Source organism: Lycium barbarum, chromosome 1 (assembly GCF_019175385.1).
Source record: "Lycium barbarum isolate Lr01 chromosome 1, ASM1917538v2, whole genome shotgun sequence".
NCBI lineage: Eukaryota > Viridiplantae > Streptophyta > Magnoliopsida > Solanales > Solanaceae > Lycium > Lycium barbarum.
Genome location: NC_083337.1, coordinates 92538994 through 92560015, shown reverse-complemented (window position 1 = coordinate 92560015; position 21022 = coordinate 92538994).

Genomic DNA, 21022 nt, shown 5'->3' with positions numbered 1-21022 from the left:
TACTGCACTGTTATCTCGCTCGCTTCCTTCTTATTTCCTTCTCTCAATTAACTCCTTCTTTTCTTATGCTCGCTTTCATTTCCGTTACCATATAATCTGTATTATGAACCTTCCCTATAAAAGAACTTTATAAGTCTTTCTTATTCGTTCTATACCTTGCCTTTCCATTTCACATTTGCCTTTATACCTTAGTCGCATAGGCCACGTCATATCCTTTAGTCACTTCCTCACTAGGATTTACTCATTTTCATAACTATCCTTATTGTATTCACATAATATCCTGTTCGTAATTAATTCTATGGTGTAACACTTCTTAACCTTAAGGATTCACGATTCTTACTATGGTTTAATTACACTCTGTGGAGTAGGCGTACTTAACCCTTTTACCCTTTCTGATTAATCTTAGCCTTAACACCTCACAGGCTGTCTTATCAATACATTCGTATTCGTCATAATTCTTCCTCCTCCGTACTCTTGTCTCAATCATACTATTACTCCTTTTAACTATAGACTCATCATAATTTATCCCTACTGATCAATTCAGTTGATATCTCAACATAACACTCTATTAAGATTTGCCAGCCCTTTCTAAATCATGTTTTATTCTCACAAGTCCTTCCAAATTGTCTTAACATTTCCTTTTAGCCATATTGATCTTGACCTCATAATTACTATTACCATCAATTCAACCGTTAACTTATTTCTCGAAGTCAGACTTGCAACTTGGTTAAATCCTATCATTACTATTGACACAACCTTTCAAGACATATGAAGAACTTATATCTCATTCCCTTTTTATTTCAAAGAAAATTTTGGCAGAGTTTCCTCTGCATTTCTTACTATCCCAAAACCTGCACGCAGGAAATACCAATAATGCCTCACAAGGCCAACATATATATGTATATATCATATCATATCATAGCCACACAGGGCTCCCCATTTCAAGTAAAAGTATAAATATGTCAAAACTTTCCTCACATATCACACCTCGAGACGTACCTGATCCTTTAACGATCTGTCCTGTTATACCTTCCTATCTACCTTCCCTTTCATTCTTCAACTTTACATTTCAATCATACTTCAATATTCTTACCTTATCTGACATGCATCTTTCGCACCGTTGCTTACCTGTGTACTTTGTAGCTTCCAATATCATCAGTCACTTTCTTCTGGCGATGCCGTTCTTCAGCTGAAAAATGGGATAGTATAAGGAATTTCATTTCCTATGGCTGGGCTCCATCGCACGATCTTAGATATGAAAGAAAGGTAACATCCTAAATGTCCCATAGCTTTCTGTTTATAGATGTGGTGCACAAAAAACCGATAAACAAAACTCTACTAGACACGGTCTGTAGACATTCCGAGGATGAACTGCTCTAATACCACTTTTGTCACGACCCAACCCCATGGGCCATGACAAGTGCCCGAGCTGGACACTCATATACGTACCTGTTAGATATAGCCAAATTGAAACTATGAACAATATGAAAACTTGCAAAAGAACTCCGAAGGTTCATAACGTCATCATATATATATATATATATGTCCAGATAACTATCTCCTGAGGAGTCACAACTGATCAAATCATAAAATGATACGCAAGCCGACAAGGCTGCCACTACATATCAATATGATGCACATCGTATAGACACAGCTGAACAAACTTATACACAACCCACACATATGTCTACAGACCTCTAAGAGTATCGATAGAGAAATATGATGGAACAGGGCCCCGCCGTACCCCTGGGTAAACATATACGTACATCATAAGATCTGTACCAAAAGTCTAGGCTCCGGAACAACAGAGCTCTCCAAGACAGCTAAGTGGAAGTCCTATGCTGAAGGGTCACTAAACCGACTATCTGTACTTGCGGGCATCAAACGCAGCCCCCCCCCCCCGAAGAAGGGGGTCAGTACGAGATATGTACTCAATATATAAAGCATGAAATACAATCAAGAGGATCATAGCTGAAATAGAGATTACCGGAAACAAGTATGACTTTTAAAATATCAATACACTTGCCTTATGAAATGAAAATCATGCATATCAATATCATACATCATATCCGGCCCATTATGGGACTCGGTGAATAAGGTCACCACATACCATCCTTGGCGCCATAATCACATCATAACATCATCATATATATATATATATATATATATATATATATATATATATATATATATAGCGTATCCCGGCCGTCTAGTGAGGGACTCGGTGAACAATGCAGTGAAACTGTGCACGAGAACGTATCCTGGCCCGGGACTCAGTGAAATATGTATTGAGGCATGCACGAGTAGATTAGTGAGCAACCATATGCAAATTAAATCATATATGAGACTCAATAAGATAATCAAAATGAACCATCATTTGAAAATTTAGACGATAGTCGTATCAAGTACCTTTCGAATGTCACTACAGATTATATTAAAATAGAACTTCTGGAATCATATACACGTATCAAGACATAATGAAATAGCTTCTGGAAGTCAAGAACATTAGCCATCCTAGTGGCTCTAAGAATACGAGCTTCTTTGGAGTCATTTATATACATACGTCATCTGTTTGTTTCATAAAGATCATGCCAAAAAGAAAGAAGGGTTAGCTTTACATACCTGTTATAGGTTAATCGTAACCAAGTTCGCTTCGTCGTCCCTTTAGCCTATTTAATATGAAAGTAACGCTATCGTTAGTAAACTATACTTTCTAGCTTATAAATCTACAACCAATCGCTTATAGGAATCATTCTTTAGTTCATACTTTCTTGATTAGGATTTTTGTTAGTTAAGAACTTAACGGAAATCGGGCAGCATTTCCCCGATATAACTCGCCCAATCCGAACTTCCAATTAATCTCCTGTTATCCCAGCAATACCAACAACGACAGTAATAGAAATATTCATATCATATCCTTACAATCCAGCCCATAAACAACTCAAACAACCCAATAACCTTTCTTAATCCTTTTCCAATACAAATCATTAACATTTAAGATTATACACCAAACAGACAAACAGACGCTTTGTATACGATACGTTATACACTTATTTCTTCCAAATTTAGAAGCCATATCAACGACAACACGACAACAACACGAACAACAACATATGAACATAAACCACACTTTTAATCTTTTCAACTCAACAATTCCACATAACAACTACAACTCCCAATATCAACGAATTCATGCAATTTCTTACTTCCAATTTCATCTAATACAATTTTAATCTTTCCATTACAATACCATTAATCCAATTATACCATAAATTGAGAAAATCTTACCTTAATTTAATCGGAGCAATTTCTAAACTCACTTGCACCAATTTCACTATTTCTTCTTCCTCAATTTAATACCCAATGTTGTTATCACCTCCTTGGACTTGAAAATCACCTTAGAATTTAATCAAAGCAAGAAAACATATTTTTTTCTTCAACAACCATGGCTGGCCGAGAGCAGCAGCCATGGCTATGCTCTTCTTTCTCTTTCTCTTAAGCTTGAATTTGCAAAATGAAATGAATGCTAAATTTGGTCATTATCTTGACTATTTATATGAATCCTACTAGCCTTACACGTGCTCTCCATGGTGAATCATCATTTTAATATATTTTTATATTTATTATTTTTTTAATTAAAGAATCGGGTGGGGCCCACTTTACCTATATAATTAGCTAACTTAATTAATCTTAATTTAATTAGTAATCTCCACTTAATAATCTAATCATAGTTAATTAATCCCTAATCTCGATTAATATTTCTATACTAATTGAAATTTATAAACAAATAAAGTTTTTTTTACCTGACGGAAGCATAATTTCATAGATTAAAGGTTCACAAAAAGTTGTGACTCCTGTATGGAATAGTAGTATGACACTCAGCCGAGTAGGGTCTTGGGTGTCAGTCGCGGTCCTCCGGTTTGGGTCGTGACAGAAGTGGTATCAGACCAGTTCGCCCTAGGGGTTGTCTGCAATGTCGTGTCCAGTAGAATCTCGTTTATGAGTGTGAAACGCGCCACATTTTTAAACAGGAGGCTACAGGGCATTTAGGGTGGTTACCCTTCTTTCATATCTAAGATCGTGCGATAATATCCAAGTCATAGGAAATGAAATTCCTTGCACTAACCCTTGATTTCAGCGAAAGAATGGTACTGACAAAGGAAGTGAATGATGATATTGGGATTACAGGGACAATAGAAGTTGAAGGAATCAGCATAGAGGTAAGTATTGGTAAAAAGGATTATAAGTCAGATATGGTAAGGATGTTGCAAGTATGATTGAAATGTATAGCTGATGAATGGAAGAGGAAGCGACTAGGGAAGTATAAAAGGACAATCGGTAAAGGTTCGGGTATATTCCGAGTTGTGACGCATGAGGTAATTTTCGTCCTCTTTGCATTTATGTTCTATATTGAGAGCCCCGTATGGCTAAGGTGTGCTAAGTATGTATATAATTGGCTCTGGGAGGCATTGTATGTATTCTCTGGGCTGCGTGCAGGTCTTGGATAGTATGAAAAATAAGGGACACTCTGTTTAAAGTTTCCCAAAATATAAGGACAAGGACCAAAGAAGGACAAAGACCAAAGATTTAGGAGATCACGAAGATTATACGTCTATGATTGCTACAGATTGATTAATGGGAAAGTATGGGACAAGATGATATGGAATGATAAGATGAAGATGATACTACAAGTGGACATTGGGCATTAGTTATTGGAATAAAAAGTACTATTCCGGCTGGACAGATAGTTAGGTATATCAGTATTTTGAATATCCCTAGGGATTCTTATAGGGAAGATTTAAGATTTAAAGTAGTATTTTTGGGTAATGACAAGTAGGGAACTTGAAGGATTCGTAAGTGAAAGAACAAAAGCGATGACGAAAGGACTATTATGGGATGATATTTCAATCGAGAATGGCAATGGAATACAACACCATAAGGTAAAGCCTTTAAGGGGGAAAGCGAGTAAGTTTGGGCACGAGCACAAGGACTGAAATAATATGTGGTATATGTTGTATTGGGACAGGATTATAGAGATAGTACGAAGTAAGAATTGTTGTGGAAATAAGATTAACAAAATCTGAAGGCAAGTCAGCAAATGAATAGAGTAACTAAAGAGTATCTTTTGAGACTGGACTGAAAATAATTCATGAGGAAGAAAAGAAATTGAACGATGTTCCAGTAGGGGAACTTAATGTCCACAAAATTGGAAGGATATGACAAGAAAATAGAAGGGAATACAAGGGAGTTTTAGGATGGGCTTGGTGTGCATGAAGAATGGTTTGTGAGGAAGATGATTAGTAGTCTGAAGGATTAAAATGGGTTACATTCAAGGTTTTGTAGGAACAAGGTCTATTGGGGGATTCAGGGAAAGTCGACAAATGAGTTCTGTTGTGGCTTAACATAAAGAGAAGGTTTTCACGACTAACTCAAAAGAAATGATTTATAGAAAGGATTATGGAATTGATTATATGTTAAGGTTGAGTTAAAAATGTCATAAAGATATGGGCTATTCCTGTTATACTTTAGGATATAGGAGATATTAAGATGATTTTATATAAGTTAGATTAGTGAATTGGGGTTACTTAGTTCCTATAGATCGGGAGTTGTTGGTAAAATGAAGTATAATCATAACTTATGTTTGCCATTGATGCAGAGATGATTACGTTGAGCAGAACTACGACTAGTTAGAGAGTTAACACAATCGCAGAGCGAGGGTTACGAGCGTATCAAGAGGCAAGTAGTGAGATTTAAAGGTAAGTAAGTTAGAAAAGAGAAAGATATGAGCTATTGGAGTACATGAGGTCATAATTGGTTCAGTCCTCAGTTAAGAGGCCAGAAGCGCCGTGGTTCGCTATCCAGTCATGTTAGTGATTTTTTGAAAAGCATATTTCCGACTTATGAGTTTCAAGACAAAGAGATTAGCTATGAGAGTGGAGAAAGGTTTGTAAATCTAGTATGTTAGTAAATTCAGTAGAAGGCTATGAGGAGTATGGGTGGATTTAAATAGGTTAAAAGTCGGGGAAAGAACGACAAGATTTCGAGAAAGACAGAAGTAAGCGTAGGAAAGAGTGAGTAAATAACCAACGGAGACCTGTTATGGCGATGGTATGATTAAATGCGATATATTAACGGGAAGAATGATTCGATAAGGGGAGGTACCACAGAAAAGGGATCAGGGACAGAGTACAAGACTAGTTTAAACATTCGAGGACGAATGTTTCTAAGGGGGGAAGGATGTTACACCTCGAAAATTTTTATGTTACCAAGACTGTAGACGGCTTAGTATGAGCTCAAGGGAGAGTAAAATTATAAAATCATTAGGGATGAAGATTATATTATATGAGTATAGAAATAACATATAGAATACATTTGGAGACCGTATGGTGTAAATCAGTCAATACGTTATTTGATTAATAGCCCTCGTAACCGTAAGTTAAGGTGGGGCCCAAATGTTGGGGTTTTGTAAAGGACATATGAAAAGTGATATGAGTAGTACATGGCAAGTTGAGCAAGTCTTAAGAAGGACCCTTAAGCCAAATATGAGCATAAGCCCTCCAAAAGGATGATTTTGAGGATATGTTTTCGGATGATTTGACTTGGAGGGGCCAAAACGCTATTATAAGTTTGAAATTTGGAAACACACTAAAACTGAAAGTTGTAGATACTTGAAAGAGCTTTCCAACCATAGGTCGTGGGCCCTCATACGATATCGGGATCAAGAGTTATGCCCATTTTAAGATAAGGACTCCAAGCTGCCAAAGGGCTTCCGCGGGTCCCACTTGAGAAGGTCGGTGGAACCGACTTATGAGGGCTATAAATACCCCCATTAAATCCAGTTTTTCAGCATTTTACATTCTCAATAGTCCTAGAAACTTCCCAACACAACCCCAAACATTTATATCCCATTCAATCAAGAATTTAACAAGATTACACCAAACTAGTCCATGAAAGGTGATTATTCTTACTTCTACTTGATGTTGTGGTAAGTTTGGTCTTGAAGAAAGTTGGTGTGGCTGAGTTTATTCAAGTATAAGGTATGTTCTTCATCCTATCTCTTATGTTGAGTTGATTGGACGGTTTAGCAAGTCTTAAAAGTTAAAATAGTTTTGGAGGAAAGATCATAAAGTGTCGTGTTGTAGTTGTTGTGTTTATGGAATATTTTGAGCATGTTATGGCCGTGTGGCACATTTACATAGAGATGGTATCTAATGTTGTTGGTGTGTTGATGAGGTTATGCTCCTTGATTGGGAAGAAAAGAAGTGTATATTGTTTTTGTATGTTTAAAAACATTGTGTGGGATGTTTTATGGAATATATTGGTATTGATAATATTGTTGTTGATGTTGGTATTCTTATTGTTGCTGGATTGTGATTTCGGGCCAGGCATATAAACAGGGGAGATGCTGCCCGAATTCCGGCAGATTCTAAATGGATTTAAATTGAAGGCTTATGACAAGCGTATGATGGTGAGCCTAACAATAGTATGGATGGTTTTATATGTAGATTTCAAGACATGAGGTAGGTTGGAAAGTCAAGAAGCAAGCTTCCAGGTATGTTAAGGCTATCCTTTCCTTCTTTTTGGCATGATCTATGACAAGTGTGAAGCGTAATGATATCCATATTGAATCCACTCCCAGATGTAGGCTATCCGAGTTCCTTGACTTCTTAAGTCCCGAAGGGGCATCCATAAGTTGTACGATTTCACAACGATGTCTAATTCCTGAAGGGGACATTCTTAAGGTTTTCTTATTCCCATGCATTTCACATTTGATTTTTGAGTCTCGAAGGAGACAAATGAAAAGAGGAAGAAGTTCCGATTTTTGAGAAAAGGGGAAGAATTTCCCATTTTTCAGAAAAGGGAAGAAGTTCCCGTTTTGAACTTAAAGTTGCTCCGAAGGGAGTCTTTTGATGGTTTCCAAAGATTTTCATGCATTTGCATATTTACATATATGCACGATATCATTTCATGGGGATGGGAAAAAGGGCTAAGGCATCATGTACGCAAACCACCTGATCAGCTGGTATACATAGATTATGATGCCCAAAGGGGCTATTATGTTATTATGCCCGAAAAGGCTGCGAGCGGGGCGAAGGCATGAATTAGATATATATATATATACACACACACACACACATACTCATGCCGCATCAAAAGTTCATATGCACATGCACATGCATGTTTATCAGAGTTTGTCACAGGTACAGATTGAGTTTGTTACTTTTTTATCATCCGAGTCGAGATATATTATTTCAGTTCTGCCTTACATGCTCGGCATATTATTCATACTGACGTCCCTTTGCTTGGGGGCGCTGCGTTTCATGCCACGTAGGTGTATACAGATGAGTAAAAGACATTGGCTATAGGATGTTCCCAGGATATCAGCTGGATTGGGGAGCTCCATCTCAGTTTGGAGTGTTGCCGAGTCAGAGTACTTATGTTATGGTATCTAGTGTATGTTAGAGACTTTTGCAGACAGTGTCCTGTGGATAGTGCGTCGAGATGTCGACAGTGGTGTAAAGTGACCATATAGGTCGATGGTTTTTTTTTTTTTGAAGATGTTATTGTGACCGAAGGTTTTCTTTGAATTAACGAAAAGGGAGAAGTCCCTGATTTGACGAAAGAGTTTTATTTTAAGGTTTTTTTACTTGACGGAAGCGTCATTTCGTAGATTAAAGGTTCACAAACAATTGTGACTCCTGGATAGAATAGTAGTATGGCACTCAGCCGATTAGGGTCTTGGGTGTCAGTCGCGGCCCTCCGGTTTGGGTCGTGACAGTAAATGATATATGTCCAGGTTGAGTATGATAGATAGCATGATGAGTGGTGCTCGATAGCTAGCTCCGGGTACCCATCATGGCCCACTAGTTGGGTCGTGACACTCTAGACCTGATAAACAACCCAAAAAGGAATATATATATATATATATATATATATATATATATATATATATATATATATATTTATATATATATATATAGACACACATACACGATCCAACAAGGTCGGCATGATAGACCAACGACATCATATACGTACTATATACAGGACAAAATTTGCAAAGCTTTTAACATGGAATATCATACTCAAACATAGGTCGGGATAGGGCCCCCAACAAACCCAACATACGAAATGACATATACATATATACCCTAACTTGGTAAGGATCCGGATGAAGGTGGAGCTCACCAATCCAAGTTGATATCCAAGGATATAGCCTACTGTGAGGGGTTCTCTATCCGTCTACCTGCACCTGTGTGGCATGAAACACAGCGTCCCCAGGCAAAGGGACATTAGTACGAATAATGTACTGAATATGTAACTTAGAAATGAAACATGACAATAAGACATCCTTCATGAGAGGCATGTAAGGATCAACCTGTACCTTTGAATTGCCTCTGTGGGCAATGAACATCCATACTTATACGTACATACTTATACATATATGCGTATATACCACCATTAGCCTCGTTAGGCATCTTCCTTACCGTAACAACCTCTGTGGGCATAATCATCATCGTGTAACCAGCTGATCAGGTGGTGGTGCGTATATAACATCATTTCCTTTCCCATAACCCAGGTAGATATCGTATATATTTATATAACACCATTGATCATAGTACATATATATATATATATATAATGCATGATGACTTTTATGGAACATTAGAACATCTTTCAGAATGACTTGTAGTCAATGATCCTCCGAATACATTATGAACATCAACATCATTGTCATATGCCTCAAAAGTGACTTAGGAATAATATCTAGACATGATTTTAATACATAACATAGGAATGAATAACATGGACATTCTTAGCTTTCAAGAGTAGAGCCAAATTATCAATTGACATTATGTTTGTGTTTCGTTTACTTGGATCATGCCAAAAGAAAGAGATTTAGCCTTAACATACCTTTGTTGCTAACAACTCGATATATACTTCCCATAGTACTTCATTCTACATCAAGGTATTACAACTATGGTTAATGCCATGGAGGAACTCAAAACACATTTCTAAGCTAGTAGCTCTCTTACGGCACTTCCCTAAATTCAAAATAGCACCAAACAACAATATTAACAATATAACCAACCAATCTCGTCCATTCATCCCCTCAACAACGTAAAAACAATTCCAATAATTTAAACAATAGTACAACGTGCAACAAGCTCGACTTGTGATTGAAAAACTATAGTTTTAAACCCCTTTTTCCTTCCAGAATTTAGAAACAACATTAACCACAACATATTCAAATATCCCTACTGATTTTCAGCCACAATACAACTTTAAAATGACCCCATAACAGTACCACAAGTTCAGCAACTCACACTGATTTTTAGGTCCTTAAAACAAGTTTTCGACTTGTCTTTTCCTTCAAACTGAGCAACACAACAAACAATACATAATTAAGCCTCTATAATGTTATAAAAACATGAATTCAACTTAAAAACAAGTTCTCAACCAGCTAACTATTGCGCAACAACAAACAACATACTACTCTTTCGAATTTCGAAAGTTCTAGTCTTTATGATCGAGCTACAACTCGTAGAAGCTTAGATAAGGGAAAGAGAAGTATAAAATTACCTTGTACTGAGTAGAACCCAAAAAACCTAGGTCCTCTTCACCTAGAAACAACCTCCAACGCAGCTACAAAAAAGAGGAAGAGAAACTAGCAAAAATCCTGGTTTCTTTTGCCCTAGAATCACTTGTAACCTTCAAAATCGCTTAGGGTTTGATGGAAATTTTGGGATAGGAGTTGCAGGGATTTTTCCCTTGTTTTTCTATGGAAATTATTATGAAAATATGATAGAATCAGCCCATATAAAAGGCTCATTGTCTACCCTCAATCTGACCCTTTTAGGGTATTAAATCTTTGCCTTTCCTTTTCACCGACTTGCTTAATTAATTAGGTGTCACTTGCTGGTCTATTCAATTTAACACCTGTCTCATCCTTACTTCGAAGTTAAGATAAGTATCAAGTAGTTCAAGCAAGTAGGACGAGAAATAAGTTGGTGAAGCAGGCACGTCGGGTACGCAAGCAGCTCGTTTTTATTTGCCCAAAATATCATTTCTCACGTTTAAGTGCATTCATCAGCCTCAACTTAGTCGTGTATATGTTGAACAAAAATATGGGATGTAACATGCCCCCCCCCCCCCTCCCTTAGGATCATTCGTCCTCGAATGTTAAGTCGCACAAAGGGCCTCTTGATTTTCGGCTCTTTATATCCCTTTGATAGATCTTCCAGTGTAATTCCAGCTTACCCTTTACCTGCACGTAGTGCAGAAAGCATACTATAGGCCGTACGGTGTTAAGTATATAACGATATCGGTCTCACCAGACCCTAAAACATTTAACGCAACTCATTATCATCTCATATCTCCTATGCTCAAATAGACAGTAATCCCTTAAATCTTAATACCTCCGATAGTCTGAAATAAATGAGGGGATCTCTTCCTTTATCACGTTTCTTCCTCATGATACTTAGTTATTGGTTCTCAACTTGCTGGCCTAATATGGTAATCAAGACCCCTTTTTGTTAAGCCTTCCACAACTTTCGGTTTGGTTACGTACCCAACTCATTGAATTACTTTATGTAACCCTACACATTGTGGGCTGAGCTTGTCATTCTTATCGAATTGTATAACGTTGTTCATTGCCAAAATTTCAGGGCTACCCTTTCCATTTGAATTAACTTTGAGTTACTTTATTGCTTATTTATTTAAAACTTTTGTCCGTCCTAAGTTAACCTTAACGTCTTTGTATTCACTTTACTTCTTCCACCACCAGGTGGCTTAGATTTGGTCCAAACGGTCTCATCTTCTTGGTTTTCAACCATCCAGTCAGAGTCTCATATATATACCCATGTAATGATAATTATCATCATAGACAACTTAATAAAGGAGTAAGCAACCATCTCCTGCCGATTCTTTCTTCAAAATTCGTATAAATGTTAATCATATTTTTCGTATCCTGAGTTAGCTTATAGGATTCCTGATGTTCCACCTTAACTTGTTGGTTCAAGCTCTATCATTTTCTTCTTCGTATGATCTTACCAATATGTTGCTTTCACCTCGTAGTACATTTCTATTGAACTTAGATAACTAAACAGTAGAAGTAATAAACCTCGATTGTAATCCTATCTCGTAACCCAGCTTAGGGCATCACTTGAATCAAGTTCAAAAGATATTACTCATTCCCGTTAACGTCCTTCTCTGTACCATACCAATGTAAGATCCTATATTGTCATTTCTCCACTTTGATCACAAGAAGTGATTCCGTATAATGACACCCTCGTTCTTGGGGTTCACCAACTTAATTTGAATATCAAATAATCGCTAAGATCCCCACGATATCCCTTCTTTACATCATTTTTATGCGTAAAGCTTCCCATTAAAAAAACATTATTAAATGTATACTAAAGTGCAGATTCATGTTCCAACAGTTTACTACCCCCATTAGGGGCCTGTCATTTCTTAAAATCTTATATCATCACTTATCTTTTCTTTACCTCTGATCAGTCGTACTTGGCCCCCGTAACAATCTCATTGCAAATATGTGTAAGTATTTCTTGTCATAGTGCCTTATTGGTCACAGTCTTCACCTCCATTATAAAACTGTGCATCACGTTGGCTCATCGATTACTCATTTTTCATGTAACACTTAACCTTTCAAGACACGCTTGTTCATTATCTCCATAAAGGTCACTTAGTTAGCCCATGTAACATTACTAGAAGCTTGAATTTTCCATACTATGACAAGCTTCTCACAAAATTCATTTCTCTGTTGATAAAGAATATTGATATTGTAGTCTTTCGGCAACTCAACGCATCTTCCTTACTGTAACCTCAACTTTCTATATGTAGAGGCATGGTTCCTTTATTGATCCATAGGTAATATCGTCTTATCTTTCCGTTGATGCCTCGTTGTTGTTTACCCTAAAATCTTAAGTAAGACGGATCTCCTCTGTGTTTCCATAATTATCCAAAGCCTACTCAGTCATTTGTCGTACCACATTAATATGGGACTTAAGTAAGCCGACGTTCAAGACATTTCAAAATACCACAAGTCCTGATTACTCCTTTAGGGTATATCAACATTATATCTTGTTTGCACCCTCAAGTTATATTAATAAATTCATCTTCTAATCTAGGAACATCTACTCATAAGCATACAGTTAATCATTTCCTAAGTCCATTCTGTTACTGGAGCTGTAATGGAAGGAACCCCTTTGCATGGAGACTTCTACTAGTAACTTTCAAACTTGTCAAGTTTGTAGGCTTATGCCAACTCTTTACGGCCTTTGCTTAAATAATTTCACTAAATGCTATCCGATCGGGAAAAAACTTATCAGCTTATATGTAAACTTGCATTGTTCATAACGTCCTCATTAGGCACTTTACTTGTTTCTCTCTTGAACGGAGATACACCGGCAGGTTATCTACAGTTACCGTTGCGACTGCGTCTTCCCTTCGACACGTCCATAATAATTATCCATGTCTTACCAATCCTAAAAAATCGTTATTAATCATCCTCTTATTTTTCAAAAATCCTTCTTCATTACGTATTCCTTTCAATTCTTTCTATTTCTGGTTGAGTTTACACATGAGTCCTCAGATGTGTCCCACTTACCATAAAAAGTTAGGTAAGCGATCCTTCCTCGAAAACAATGTTCTCCCTCTATTATAATATTATTAACACTTTAACCTCAAACTTCAGTGGATCACAGCGGACCATATCAATGTCTAGGTCAATTTACTTTTTAGAAAGATATCTGAATTTCTCCTCTTACCCAATAGTAAGGGAACTGTATGAACATTTCTTAGCAGCAGTATTTTTTTTTGGGTTAGTAACCATTGTTTTTCGTTTAGGTGTAGAGAAATTACTTCTTTCCCTTTATAGGGTTAATTTGCCTAGAAACTAGAGTCCACGAACTCTTCTTCTCGGGGCTTTTGCTTTCAATTCTACTTCAATTTATTAGCGCCAAATTAATTCACACGCCGGACGATTAACTAACACATGAACAACACTTTCATTCCTACATGACTTATTCGTTCCATTCGTTCTTTCGAGTTAAGCTGTATGTGTTTTTGATTGTCTATTACCCATCTTTACCACACGTTTATATTTCTCTCCATGTCAGTCCATGCTCCTTATAACTTTTTCCTATATAATCTCATACCAACTTTGTAGATAATAGCTAATCATATTCTTATTGCTTTATAACTCATCAAGTGACGCATAACATCTTTTAGCCCTTTTTAACCGTATTTAATCTTGTTAGGCTTGGAAGTTATATAATTACCTTCATAAGGACCTCGCAAGCTCAGATCGTATTTTCAAGGAAGTGGAATATCATAACCCTTATAATCTATACTCTTTTCTCATTCCATCATGTGCACTTCACCTCTAGCTTATAAACCGATCACATATTACCAATTGCTCCAAACATTCATTACTTATAATTGCATAGGTGAACTTAACTGCCCGATTAAAACGTATACATATCCTTCTTATAAAGAAACATGGTTTCTAAACATACCGTTACCTTATTAATTTAGCACCCCTAACCTTACCTACATCATCCTGGTCCTGGGATCCTAATATATAAGAAACTTGCCATGGCCCTACCCAGGAGCCCTGATCTGGCACAAACTGCTCTTGTATAGGCTGGGGAAGTTGGCTATCCTACTACCCCTCCACCTGCGGCCTGTTGTCGCTTAGGGATCCTATGAAAGAACGCACTATTCTGATCCTTTTGGTGTGACCACTATCCTCGCCTATGTCATGTTTTGTAGATACTGGCGAGTCTTGATTAACTGACTCCCAAGATTGCGGACTTCTCAATCCTTCAGAGGACCCCATATCCTCCAATGCTCTATCATGGTACGGGGTATGAAAATCAACCAATTGTGTTAGAATCTGCATGGCCTTCCTTACCTTCTGTTCAGCTAGGGCCACAGGTGGAATTGGTAATACTGGAGCTCTTCGTGGCTTCTCTAATACCATTGTGGTCGGAGACACCAACAGCGATGACTCATCTCGAATCTCAGATAGATGTGTCTTGATAGAGGGCATAATCTTGGATGGGTCCACCTCCATGGAGTAACTCACTTCCACTCCCGTTATCCTTTTAGCCCTCGAATGATCTATAGTCTTTCTAGAAGAAGTCATCTCTCGACTAACAAACAAAGATTAGGGTCAAGAATTTCATTTCTTATCACTCAGTTCTACCGCACGATCTAGAACATGAAGGGAAGGTAACCATCCTAAATTACCTGTAGCCTCACAATTATAAGTGTAGTGCACATCACACCTATAAGTAAGACTCCACTAGACACGGCTTTGTAGACTCCCTAAGACAGACCTTCTCTAAACCAAGTTTGTCATGACCCAAACTCGAGGGCCGCGACTGGCACATGGTCCCCTACTCGACCGAGCACCAACGTTCGTTTCATCTCTTTCAATTTTAAACTCAACATAAGCCAATAAGGTCGTATTAACATTCATTCTTTAAGAAGCATAACTCTAGACCTGATAAACAACCCTAAAAGGAATATATATATATATATATATATATATACACACATACATATACAGGCCAACAAGGCCGCCATGATAGGCCAATGACATCATATGCGTAACATACACAGGACAGTATCTGTAAAGCCTTTAACATGGAATATCGTACTCGCACATAGGTCGGGATAGGGGCCCTAACATACCCAACATACGAATTGACATATATATATATGTACCCAGACTCGATAAGGTTCCCGATGAAAGTGGAGCTCACTAATCCAAGATGATATCCAAGGATAGTCTACCATGAGCGGTTCTCAATCTATCATCCTGCACCTGCGTGGCATGAAACACAATGTCCCCAAGAAAAGGGACATCGCACATTGTCTTCTAGTTACCATGTCAACCGGAGATGGAACTCAACTTCCAACCGGGGAAGTAACACTTAATGAGTTGGCTTCCATGATAGCCGAAATGTCTAGACAAATGGGGAACATGTCTAGTCGAATGGGAAACATTGAGGGATAGGCAGGTGCCATAAAGGGAAGTATGAGAGAGATGTCATATTCACCTCAAGTTTTCTTTCAAGGAACCACAAGTGGGGGCGTCATGACAATTCATCTACATTGTCGCACAGATCCCTTCACTAATTATATAACCCCACTCCCCAAAACACCCTTCTACACACCACTCCCCAAAATACCATCCTTACCCCACCAAACAACATTCCAATACCCCAATGAAACATCCCACCTCCACAAGATCCAATTCTAAATTATCAACCTCCAAATGACCTATCACTAATGAACCATTGCTACCCTAAACCCATCCAAATATCTGACAACCGACCAGGATGAGCCATCACTTAATGATGATAAGATATATAATGCTATTTGTCAGCGTTATACCAATCAAGCTTGGCGACACCAAGGGCAAGCACAAGGTGCCTATTGAGAAAGAGAGGGGATGGCCCATCTTCTTAGGTGGGAAGACAAGGAGGCTACCAAGTCTGTGATGATCATCAAGATCGAGATGTTCTTCAAAGTCATAATTTCTATGGTGATGACTGTGGAGGAGAGTCATATGGGTATCATGGGAACTTTTGGAGTCGAGACATGGGTCTTAACTCCATTAAGGTATCTCTTCCAAGCTTCAAATGGGGTAGTGTTCCCAGTGTGCTTCTTGAATGGATAATGCAATGTGACTGGATCTTTTTAAAAAATGACATGTTCGAGGTGAAAAAGGCATCTTATGCCATTTCCCAATTCGAAGGATTCCCCTCCACATGGTGGAAAACACAATTCAAAGTGAGAGTGTTGCATGTATGGCCTACCACACCCACTTGGGAAGAGTTAAAGGGGATCTTGAAGTGTAAATATGTCACCAAATAATACAAACAAGAGAAACTCAAAAAGGTCTACACCTTGAGGCAAGATAACAATAGTGTGGAAGAATATTATGATGAGTTCTAACTTGTGAAAACGAGAATTGAATTTGAAGGGGATGCATTAAATACCATGACTCGGTTCCTAGCCTAGTTGAATAGAGAAATTGGTTCCCAAATGATACTCTACAACTATCAAGATATTGTTGAAACTCTTGAAGCGGCTATTAATATAGAAGAGGGGCTCAAGGAAGATATGACCAATAAGTTGAGAGAGTACACAAGTTCATTGAACAAGATTAAGGATGGAGGAAATTCTTCCTCAAATTGGCAAAAGAATGAGGGTACTGCACAAAAAGCCAACAAGCTCTTTGAAAAAAAAATCAAGTTGACAAGAAACCTCCAAAGTTTACTCCCAAAGAAGGAGGTAAGAAACCTAAACTGATCCGATGTTTTAAATGTCAAGGATTTTTCCATATAGCAAGTGAGTGTCCCAATCGGAGAGCCTTTGTATTGAACGAAGCTTGTAGTGATGATGAAGGATAGTATGAGGAGGACGATAAAGAGGGTAATCATGGGAATGATGAACTTGAGGGGGATGGAGAGCAAAGTGATATTAAGGGTGATGGTGAAGTCACCATTCCAATTTTATTTTGCAAGGATAATGTTGACATGTATGGCCAAGCCTCAAGAATGGGAGATTACCATTCCGAACTATGTGGTAAGGAGAATAATGATAAGCAAAGCCATAGATGATCCTAGCCGACGAGTGAATCTCTTCCATTCTATGTGTGTCATCAATGAAAATATGTGTGTCATGATCATAGATAGTGGAAGTTGTGCGAATGTTGCAAGTATGGCGTTCGTTGATTTCTTGAAACTCCCCACCACAAATCCGGAGAGTCCTTACAAACTCCAATGGCTCAACAAATGTGGAGAGTTGAAGGTGACTTGACAAGATATCAAGTTCAAAGTTGGGAAGTATTAAGATAAGATTCTATGTGATGTTGTTCCCATGCAAGCTTTTCATCTTCTACTCAGGAGGCCTTGGCAATATGATAGGTCGACTAAACATAATGGGAGAACCAATCGGTACACACTTGTACACAATGGACTCAAGCATATGTTATATCCTATGTCTTCTTCGTAAGTTAGTGATGTTTATCATAAAATGAGGGAGTTAAAGGAGAAAGGAAGAGAGGAACAAGGGAAGTAGTTCTCAAGAGGGAAGTGCGAAAAATAAGGAGTCAAGAGGAAAGGTTAAGGTGTCCCTCTTGGAAATTTTTGGGGAAATTAGGGAGAAGATGTAGGAGCGGCAACCGGTGATCCACCTCATGCATAGGGACTATACTTTGCACACTAACGAATTAACCTCTTCTTTGCCTAGTTCTATTTCTTCTCTTTTGCAGGTCTATGATGATGTGTTCCTAAAGGAACTCCCAAATGATGTGTTCCCAAAGGAACTCCTAAAGGGGTTACCACCCTTAAGGGGAATTGAGCAAGAAGTCGACTTTTTTCCAGGGAGCACAATTGTCTAACAAATCAGCTTAACAATTCATCTTATAGAGCCAACCTAGATGACATCAAAGAACTTCAAAGAAAAGTGGATGAACTCCTTGAAAAGGGGGTTTTCCGAGAAAATATGAGTCCATATGTCGTACCCGTGATCTTGGTGCCAAAGAAAGATGGAACATGGTGCATGTATGTTGATTGTTGAGCCATCAACAAGATAATGATAAAGTATCGCCACCCCATCCCTCGTCTTGATGACATGCTTGATGAATTGAATGGTTCATGCATATTCTCTAAAATAGACCTTAGGAGTGAATACTATCATGTCTGGATGAAACCCGGAGATGAATCTAAAACGACATTCAAGACCAAATTTTGTCTCTGTGAATGGTAGGTGATGCCTTTCGATCTCACCAATGCTCCTTGTATCTTCATATGTTTGATGAATCATGTTATGAAACCTTTTGTTAGGAAATTTGTGGTTGTTTATTTTGATGATATCTTGGTATATAGTAAAAACATAGATGAGCATGTTAATCACTTGAATTGTATGTTTGAAGTACTTAGGCAAGAACAAGTTTAGCCAATGTGGATAAATGCTCTTTTTTTGTTGATGAAGTTGTTTTCTTGGGGTTTGTTGTTAGTTCAATGGGCGTTGAGGTTGATAAATCCAAAATAGACGCTATTAAGAATTGGCCTACTCCTAAATCCATTAGTGATATACAGAGCTTTCATGGATTGACTAGTTTCTATAGACGTTTTATTAAAGGATTTAGTACCATACCGTTCCCTTGACCGAGATAATCTGAAGGACAAGCCTTTTTCTTGGGGTGAGGGGCAAGCAAGAGCTTTTGAAACCTTGAAACAAATACTTAGCTCTGCATCGTTGCTTCAATTACCCGACTTTCATACAAAAATTGAACTTGAATGTGATGCTAGTAAAGTAGGTATTTGTGCCATTTTGATGCAAGAACAAAAACCCATTGTCTATTTTAGTGAAAAGCTTAAAGGTACGACGTTGAATTAGTCCACCTATGATCTTGAGTTGTATGCTTTGATTAGAGCTTTGGGTAATTGGCAATATTACTTGTGGCCTAGAGATTTTGTCATTAGGACCGACCATGGGTACTTGAAACATCTTAAGGCCCAAGGAAAGTTGATGAAACGGCATGCCAAATGGGTTGAATTTCGTAAAACCTTTCCTTATGTAATCCAATATAAAAAGGGGAAGGATAATGTAGTGGCAGATGCCTTGTCTCAAATTCATATTTTGATAAATAATTTGTCTTCCAAATTAATGGGTTTAGAAATCTTGAAGACATTGCACCCCGAGGGCCCTGTCTTTGCGAAAATCTTTCAAGATTGCGAAGAATGGGAAAGGGAGAGATGGCTTAGGATAGATCTTCTACTCCCTACTCTAAATTTGATTGTTTCTTGTTCAAGAACAAGTGATTATGTGTGCCCATGAGCTCTTGGAGGGAACTTTTTGTGAGGGAGGCACACAATGGCGGATTAATGGTACATTTTCGAATTGATAAAACCTTGGGAATTCTTGAGGAGCAATTTTATTGGCCTAAAATGTGTCGTGATGTTTCTAAGATATGTGATCAATGCATTGAGTGTCGTGGTGCTAAGTATAGACTCCTTTGCCATAGATTGTATACCCCTCTCCCCACCCATCAAAGACCTTGGCTTGACATTTCTGTGTTGGGCTTGCCAAGGACTAGGAGGGGAGAAGATTAAATTTTTGTTGTTGACGACCGATTCTCAAAGATGTTTTATTTTATTGCATGTGACAAGTGTGATCAAGTACATTTATGTTGCATTGTTTGTTAAGAATGTGGTCAAATTGCATGATATCCCCAAAACTACAGTGACTGATAGGGACCCTAAGTTCCTTAGCCACTTTTGGAAGGAATTGTGAGGATTCCATAGAGCTAGTTTATTATCTTCTACTTCGTGTCACCCAAAAACGGATGGCCAAACTGAGGTTGTGAATAGGACATTGGGTTCTATGCTTAGGGCCATGGTTAAGGGAAATATGACATCATGGGAGGCTTGAGTTTTCTTATAATTGAGTCATTCGTAGTACTATTAGCATGTCTCCATTTGAGGATGTTTATGGTTTTAACCCCCTAACCTCTCTTGATCTAACCCCTTTGTCTCAAGAAGTTGTTTTGATTTTAGATAGTAACAAGAGGGCCGAGGCCATGAAGAACTTGCACGAGAAGGTGAGGCTTCACCTTGAGAAGAAGAATCAAGACACAGCCAAGAAAGCAAATAGGGATCGTAAGATAGTGATACTTGAGCCCGATGATTGAGTTTGGGTGCATTTTTGCAATGAGAGGTTTCCCAAAAAAAGGAAGACCAAGTTGATGCCTAGAGGATATGGTCTGTTTCAAGTGCTTGAGAGACTCAATGACAATGCTCACAACATTGACCTTCCTCCGGAATATCCGGTTCATAACACCTTCAACATGTGTGACCTCTCTCCTATGGCTATGGTTGATGATGACCCCTTAAATTTGAGGACAAATTATTTTCAAGAAGGGGAGAATGATACAACCCAAGTTGCATCAAGGCCATTCACAAGGAGTCAAGCTTGT